Below are 8,705 nucleotides of genomic sequence, written 5' to 3'. Positions count from 1 at the left end.
AATTTTTTTTGTTACATACATAACGCCCTTTACCTGTAGTTTCACTTAAGGTAAAGGCCTGAGTTCTGTTACGGTGGATCTCTCCTTACTTTTTTGTGTCACTACTTTTTACGCTTAGTTAAATCAAAATTTCAAGTATGACCATTTCTGAACAATTAATAAATATCCCTCATCAAGACAAATACCACAGTTTTAATGCCAAATGCTGTTAATTTATTTCTACTAACAAAGGTAAGGATATGGGAAAGTTATAAATAACAATAAATATATAAATGTGAAATATAAATGCTGTATGTTTAACAATGAATATATAAATTATGTATAGCTAATGTACAATCAGTTGCCAACTGACTAGATAGTATGAATAATACCAGGATATAAAAACAATCAATAAATACAATATAAAACCTGTGGCTTGACGAACTTGACCAGCAAGTGTAATAGATGTAAACACACTTCTGTAAAATATCTTTAGCACAGCGGAGTTAGAAGGTTTATTTTATAAATAACACAATATGATTAAGCAAGGTTAGGTTTAGAAGTACCACAGTATGATTAAATAAGTATACGTTTAGAAATATTAAAGTATGAATTGATAGGCTAAGTTTAGGTTTAGAAGAACTGCAGTATGATTAAATAAGTATACGTTTAGAAATATTAAAGTATGAATTGATAGGCTAAGTTTAGGTTTAGAAGAACTGCAGTATGATTAAATAGGTTTATGGTTAGAAATAGTGAAGTATGAATAGATAGCCTAAGTTTAGGTTTAGAAACACTAAAGTATGAGTAATAGTATAAATACTATATTAAACGACCCATAAGGTTGTCAATTCAATGCTAAACCCCTTAGCCTGGCTTAAGGCCAGACAACGGCAACCAATTTGAACATCACATAAGACAACAACAATGTGGGCCCACACATACACTCTCTTTTTACACACACACAATAATACACCGCACGGTATCGAGGAGTTATCGTTGCAGGCCTGTGTCGTTGCTTGTGCTCGGTGAGGCTACAAACAGACTAGCCGCTTCACTCAGCTGAGCCTGAAAACAAAAAGGGTTACGATACCTCCAACAACGATAGCTCACGCCAGCAATGAGGCTCCACAGACCCGAGGCAGTGACAGTACAGCAGCGGGGGAAAACATCCAACCAAGAGGGAGTGAGAGCGAGACGTCCAGCGTTGCCAGAGGAGGTATAAGGCACACGGTAGCCTAAACCGCTATCTGGTTTTCCTTCACCGTCGTCGAGCGCACAGCAGACACTTAACCGAACTCGTTAACTGGCTAGCTTACTTAGCTTGCTAGCAAGGCCACTTATCTCACACACGACTATAGCCATTAACTGATGAGACTTTTGTCTGTACACTATTACAAGCAAACTCATTACACACAGTTCCCGAATAGACAACTGGCATACCAAAACAAAATAGCTTATTTACAAAATTATCTCTCACATCTGGATCCTTTCACCTGTAGTCAGCCTGACTAACGTTACTCCCAGCGCGTAGTATTATTTCAACGCTCGTGCACTCCTCAAAAAACCCGGGGACCCCTGTATGAACTGTGATTGGCTGTAAGGCAGTCTTAATGTTCTATGGGTTAGAGTGCCTACAAATAAACTCTTGAAAGTTCTCAACAACTATTATATTGAATGTAGTTTTACATATTTAAGTATTAGCATATTTATTAACTTATCTATTTATCTATTTAACTTTATATCCTAATATTTATTTTCCCTGTGGGTTACATACATAAATGTCTTCTACATTAAATCAGTTTGCCTCCTTTATTTGGCTCTCTAAAAGCCTTTGAGTGGATTCTAATCGCAGCTCGTTTTATCTGGCAAGTCTACCAAGAGGTATGACAGAGTAAAAGATAATCAAATAAGAAGAGAATGATTAACATAATACGATATGATAGACACAGTGTAGTACAAATATGATACAACCCTCCTTGCGCTAACCTTCATTTTGTGTGTGTGTGTGTGTGTGTGTGTGTGTGTGTGTGTGTGTGTGTGTGTGTGTGTGTGTGTGTGTGTGTGTGTGTGTGTGTGTGTGTGTGTGTGTGTGTGTGTGTGTGAGTGTGTGAAAAAGGAGAGAGAGAGTAGAGGAGGCACCTGTGCCAAAGTGAAATTTAATCACACCAACTCCTCTTGTCAGAGCGCCTATATGGCTGTGATCTCACCTCTCTCTCACACACAGGAGCCATGAGAGGCAGTGAGAGGGGGAGACAGACAGAGAGAGAAAGAGAGACAGAGAAGGAGAGGAAGAGAGAGAGGGAGAGAAAGGGAAAGAGTGGGGGAGACAGAGAAGGAGAGGAAGAGAGAGAGGGAGAGAAAGGGAGAGAAAGAGAGACAGAGAAGGAGAGGAAGAGAGAGGGAGAGAAAGGGAAAGAGAGGGGGAGACAGAGAGAGGAAGAGAGAGAGAGAGGGGAGGGATGAGAGGGGGGGAGCAAAAGAGAAAATAGCAGAGAGGATAGAAGTGAAGGAGGACGTGGGAGAAAGAGTGGGAGTAAGGGAGTGATAACAAACACTTACCACACACACACACACACACACACACACACACACTAACACTGAGAGCAAAACATACAGTACATGCACACACACACACACACACACACACACACACACACACACACACTAACAGCACAAGACAATGCCAGGAGAAGTAGATCGCGACTGCTAGGCAGCTCCTCGCAGAAGCCAAGGGACAGAGAAACACTCCTTTTTATAGACAACTATAAATACCACACCTATAATCTCTGCATGGTGCCAAGGCAAGCAGTCCACTCAGTTAACACACAGACACACACACAAACAGATGTGCATACTTACACACACACATACAAACACACACACACACACACACACACACACACACACACAGATGTACACACATACACACGTAGATAAAACACAAACACACACACAGACACACATACACATACAGACATACAAACTCTCATACAGCACACACACTAGTGTAGCACTGTGTGGTTCCTCTATAGCCCACGTCCTACTAATGGGTGTCAGAGTGCGGCTGAATGGCTGTGGGATGAGAGGGGCTAGTTCAGCCGGAACGGGGCGCTGAAAAGACTGATGGACGCTCCAGTTTATTTCAGGCAGCTGTAACAGCCAGAGCCACAACAATGACATGACACATTTGCACCACTGCCCACATTTGATTGTCTGTGCAGCTCACAGCTGCTCGTGTGTGTGTCTGAGTCTGTGTGTGTGTGTGTGTGTGTGTGTGTGTGTGTGTTTGTGTGTGTGTGTGTGTGTGTGTGTGTGTGTGTGTATGTGGTGTGTGTGTGTTTGTGCATGCTCTACCCAACGACTGACTCCTAATACAGTCACCTGCAGTCTTCTTATGTTCACCACATAAGTCTCTTACAACATTTAATCTGTCTTCCCTTGCTCTGTCTCTCTCTCGTTTTCTCTCCCCCTCTCTCTCCCCTACACACACACACACACACACACACACACACGCACACACACACACACACACACACACACACACACACACACACACACACACACACACTTCTCTCTCTCTCTCTCTCTTTTGGTTTTCTCTCACAACCACACGCACACACCCACACACACACACACACACACACACACACACACACACACACACACACACACACACACACGCTCTCTCTCTCTCTCTCTCTCTCTCTCTGGTTTTTTTTGGTTTTTTCACAACCACACGCACACACCCAAACACACACACACACACACACACACACACACACCTCTCTCTCTCTCTCTCTCTCTCTCTCTCTCTCTCTCTCTCTCTTTTGGTTTTCTCTCACAACCACACGCACACACCCAAACACTTGTGCCTCCCTCCGTTCTCTCTGCGGGCCGTTGTTAGTGATGCGCTTGATTAAGCCCAGAGAGGCTCTCCTCCTCCTCCCGTACCCCCCCCCCCTTCTTCTGTGCCAGCCTGAGGGACTAAAGGAGCCCCCAGAGGCAGCTACCAAGGAGAGGAGTCCCCCCCCCCCCCCCCAGTTGCCGTGGAGATGGTAGCCTGGGAGGACCCAGTACGGATGCCAGATCGCTCCGTTTGGAACCCGAGTAATTGGAGGGAAGCTGCTTCACCTGGTGAGATGCGTCACGGTTGGGTGAAGAGCAGCCTGTCTGCCGTGCCTCTGGATCTGCTCTGTATGGCACAGTGTCAAGTGTGAAGAGCAGCCTGTCTGCCGTGCCTCTGGATCTGCTCTGTATGGCACAGTGTCAAGTGTCAAGTGTGTGAACAGGAAAGGAGGACAGAATGTGTGCCGCCAATATGGCAGTATGATCTACCAAAAGACAAAACAACCCTCTTCAAAGTTCACCTCAGCAAGGAAGGTGCATTTGCTTAACATGATACTTGGGTTTGGTTTACTACTTGTGTTATTTTTGTCTTCAGGTTTAGACTTATAGTTTAGTACCTATCATAATATGAAGGATTCAGATGCAAAAGCCTCTAAATGCCACCTATGTCAAAAATGAGATAAAGATGGTGAGGGGATGCTCTCCACACATAGTAAATGCTAATCAAATAATTTAACTTCTAAATCCACTAAATACCACTCCTTTCCTGGTCTGAAATATCGATTTATAGGCAAAAACCTATAGGAGACTGAATTTAAATGCTCATTTAAAAGAAAAGTGATTGGCCAGTCTGCATATCTGATGTAAGATCATTGCAACGTTTTCTGCACTGCACTATCTCCTATTAAACACTGTGTTAAATTGAGTTGAAACATTAGCATTACTAACAATGCTGCAGGGATTGTCACTTATTCTATACCATCGTGCCATGGAATATCAATTAGGACCCATCAAAGTCCTCTTCAAATGGTTTCTAATATCAAACATGCACAGTGAAGTGGTAATTTATCTTTTCGAAGTCTTCATAAAAACAACACATCACTTTCTCCAAAACTCTAACGACAATTGGACAAGTATCGATCCGCTGTCTGCTTCCCCTTCCTCGTTTCTGAAAAATGAATCGCCCAGCCGAGCCGATCCATGACCTACAGACATCAAAAAAGCCTCCAAGTGGACTTAATGAAGCACTTGACTGCTGTTTATGAGTCTACACGCATGCATAGCCTGTCAGCCTGCCTACTTGACCCTTTATACAGCTCAACCTCATAGTATTAATCACACAACCCAGTGACCATCTTTACTCCAGCACAGACCACATTAACAAAAACACCAACACCAGAAAACCAGGGGGACCGAAGTCCACAACATATACGTATCAGTGCATATGAGGCTGTTCTGTTTCTGTAATAGTCTGTGTGAGAGTGTGTTTGTCAGATGCCATTCATTTTGAGGGATGACCAACGGGCAACCTAGTATTGGCATTGTCAGATTATTGCCACTTAATGCCAGTCTTTCAAAAAGTACACAAGTGGGCTCTTTGCCTCCGCACCTCCAACCTCCAGAGGGATTAACTATTTTATTCCAGTTTATCTCAATCTCTCAGATATCCTTTCAACTTCGCAATGCACTTGTGTGCACCCTCTTCTGTTAGACTACCTGGAAGACTGGGAGTGGATAGTCTTCTACAGCTCATAATAAAGTCCTAGTGTGTGTGTGTGTGTGTGTGTGTGTGTGTGTGCTCCCTCTTCTGTTAGACTACCTGGAATACTGGTGTTACAAGTAAAAGGTAAAATGGAAAACAAAATGAAGCATAAAGCGAAAGACAGAAGGGGTGCAATTTGATTGGCAGTTGAGCTTAAATGTCAACAACCTTTCTCCAGAATCGTGGACTGTGTCTTTAAGGCCGAGCATCCAATCTGTAATTTTCACCTCAGTTGGGCAGAGCTGGCAGTAGTAGGCACAGCGAGTGCCCGTGTGTGCCCTCACCACGTACCCACAGAGGTGCCAAACAGAGGCAGGCCACCTGGTCCCCATGGGCTTCAGTTGGGCAGTGCCCGTCTGCCTGCCTGCCTCGCCCAGCATCTACCCCACACTGACCATCAACCCCTGGCTGGGCCTGGTTTTCCATGTGGTTGCAGCCCCAGCCTGAATCACCCTGCCCAGCCCCATACAGTCACGCTCAGTGGGCAGATCACATGTCCAGAGCGACTGAGAACATGGAAAAAGGGATAAATAAAAGCCAGAGTGATTTGCATCGTGATGGCACGGTGGTGGCTGGCAGGCCCTCGCTCGACTCGCAGGGACAGAGGGACAAAGTAGTGTCAGCATCGCCACCACAACGTGGCCTTATCTGCGTAACGTGGGCGAGATCTAGCAGCGCAGTAATGAAGCAGAAACCTGAGGTATTATGTGAATGTGTTTTGAGAGTGGCAGAGTAAACGAGAGACTTAGATCGCATAACCCTTATCTCTACATCAATCAAACCTTTTCTAAGCTGTGCATTTGGGAAATTGTGTAAGATATGGGTAACTCCTTAAAGGGATGTATCCAGGATCCTATTTTGTTGTTGTCTTTGACATAATTTGAATTAGAAAACCTAGAACGCAATAAAAAAGATAATAGACTTTGAAAGTCATCAATAAACCTCCACGCAGTGACAGAATCACTCTGCATGGCGAAGGGGACTATTACTGTACAACGAGGAGCAGGCAGCCAAAAATGCCGATGAGATGGTTTAGGATTGCCCGGTTTGGAACGGTTTCTGCATCGAATTAGAAACAACAGTAGGATGTATTACAGACTAAACAAAGTTGTTTTGCTAGACAGCATAAATAATTGAACGTAATGGGTATGATGAGCAAACAACAGACAGTTTAAATGCAGACTATTTATAAACACAATATGCGGACATTAACTCTGATAAAAATCTGCAAATCCGCTGAGAAACTTTGTCATTCCAATTATGCAATTGATCATCTTTAATTGTGTGCGTGAAACACGCCCAGGCTAAATAGGACCTATCAAAAAAAAATCCTCTTAATTTATCTCCCAGCAGTATTAATTAAATTGAAAATAATTTGAAATGAACAAGGAAACCCTTGTTGGTAGATAGTCTGGGCAATTTGGTGTTATGGATACAGAAGAACTGACAACTGCATTATTGTATACGTGTATCAGTATAAAGACAAATGGTCTGCTTTAATTTATTTTGAAACAAGACGACTAATTGTTAGTACTGTCATTACAACTTACATTATTATTAATATTATTTTACATTATTATCAATAATATTAATAATATTAATACTAATGATAATAATAATAATATTTAATGCCGTTATTACTATTATATTATTCAATGGCATTAGCTATTTGCATGATTAACTTTCGAAATACTGTTGTACATTTATAAAAAACTAAATAAAAAATGCCATGACATTTGTTACTATGTGTGTGTGCACAGTTTTTCTGAAAAGACTAAATTAGAATAATGGCACAGAACAAGAACAGGATGCTAAGAAATCATCCAATAAACTTACTGTGACTCTCGAATTTCCTGATGATGGTATCGAGGAAAGTGTTCTGCGGCGCCACGTGTCCCCGTCGGACCGGCATCCTTGCATTCGCCCTCCGGACTTTTCTGACTTTCTGAAGCCAAAGCTAACCTTTACGCACGGAGCCACTTGGCAACGGTCACTGCGTCCTCGGTACGAGGGGCTGTACGCTGTAATCCGCAAGCGATACACAGTCTTGAGAACTTCATCAGACACCGACAGGGTAGCCTTTAAAAGGAAAAAAAAAAGGAGAGCAGCTTTGGGAAAACGAGCCGTCACTTATCCCCACCACAGTTTCCAGTTTCCAAGGGTTAACGGTGCGCAGGTTTTGTTTACGTCCGTCTCTGGACTGTCAAAAATGATATCCGTTCCTCTGTTTACAGAACGATGACGCGCTTGGTCACTCGGTGACATTTGCGAGGGAAAACTCCGGGGATGAAGACTCGAACGCCCAACCTAGGAACCTTTGGCTCCGCCACAGTTGCGTCTTTTTTTGCTTCTCGTTGTCCCTGCAACGCTTTTCTTGAAGCAAACCTCTTTGTTAGGATTAGCCAATAAAAATATGGAAATGAGGGGCGAGTTTGACTGGGAAAGATGCAGCCATGTAGGAGTCGTGCTTCTCACCCGAGGTCTCAACGCAGATGATCTCGGTTCACCGGTGGCGACGGCTGCACCTCCTTAACCCTTTCCGTATCGGCGGAATAGCCAGAAACACCGAAAACACAATGAAGACAAAGAGCTTCGTCAGCACCTGCCAACACCCTTCTTCAACTTTATAATTTCATACCAGATATTTATTGCACAGATCCTAAGGTCTACGTGTCGCCAAACTACGACCGTCTAACCACACTGATATGTTGTGTGCTAAACAAATACAAGTGAAATGGGTGCGGTGAACAGATGGACTACTGACAGGTGTGTGTTTATAATTTGAATGTTCAGGTGTCCTGCCCTCTGCTAACATTACGCGCTAGTGCGCTATTGAAATATTTGTTTTTGGGTAGACTAGCAAATCTCACCTCCCCATGCAACATAGAACATAAATGTGTCACTCGCAAACAAACAAAATTGTATTTTTTTTCTTTCTCAAAAACATGCGTGAACTTACCTGTCTGGGCTAAGTGTGTTTTTACTTCTTGTTATTTTGTGTACAGAGCGGTCGCTTTGTTTATTTTTTATGGGGGTTACCTTCAATTGTGCTGTGTATGAGGTCCTCAGACTGCTTGATACGTCATCGTCTAAACGCAAGCTGAGTGTGCGGGGT

Source organism: Alosa alosa, chromosome 16 (assembly GCF_017589495.1).
Source record: "Alosa alosa isolate M-15738 ecotype Scorff River chromosome 16, AALO_Geno_1.1, whole genome shotgun sequence".
NCBI classification, from domain to species: Eukaryota; Metazoa; Chordata; class Actinopteri; order Clupeiformes; family Clupeidae; genus Alosa; species Alosa alosa.
This window is presented reverse-complemented; position numbering follows the sequence as displayed.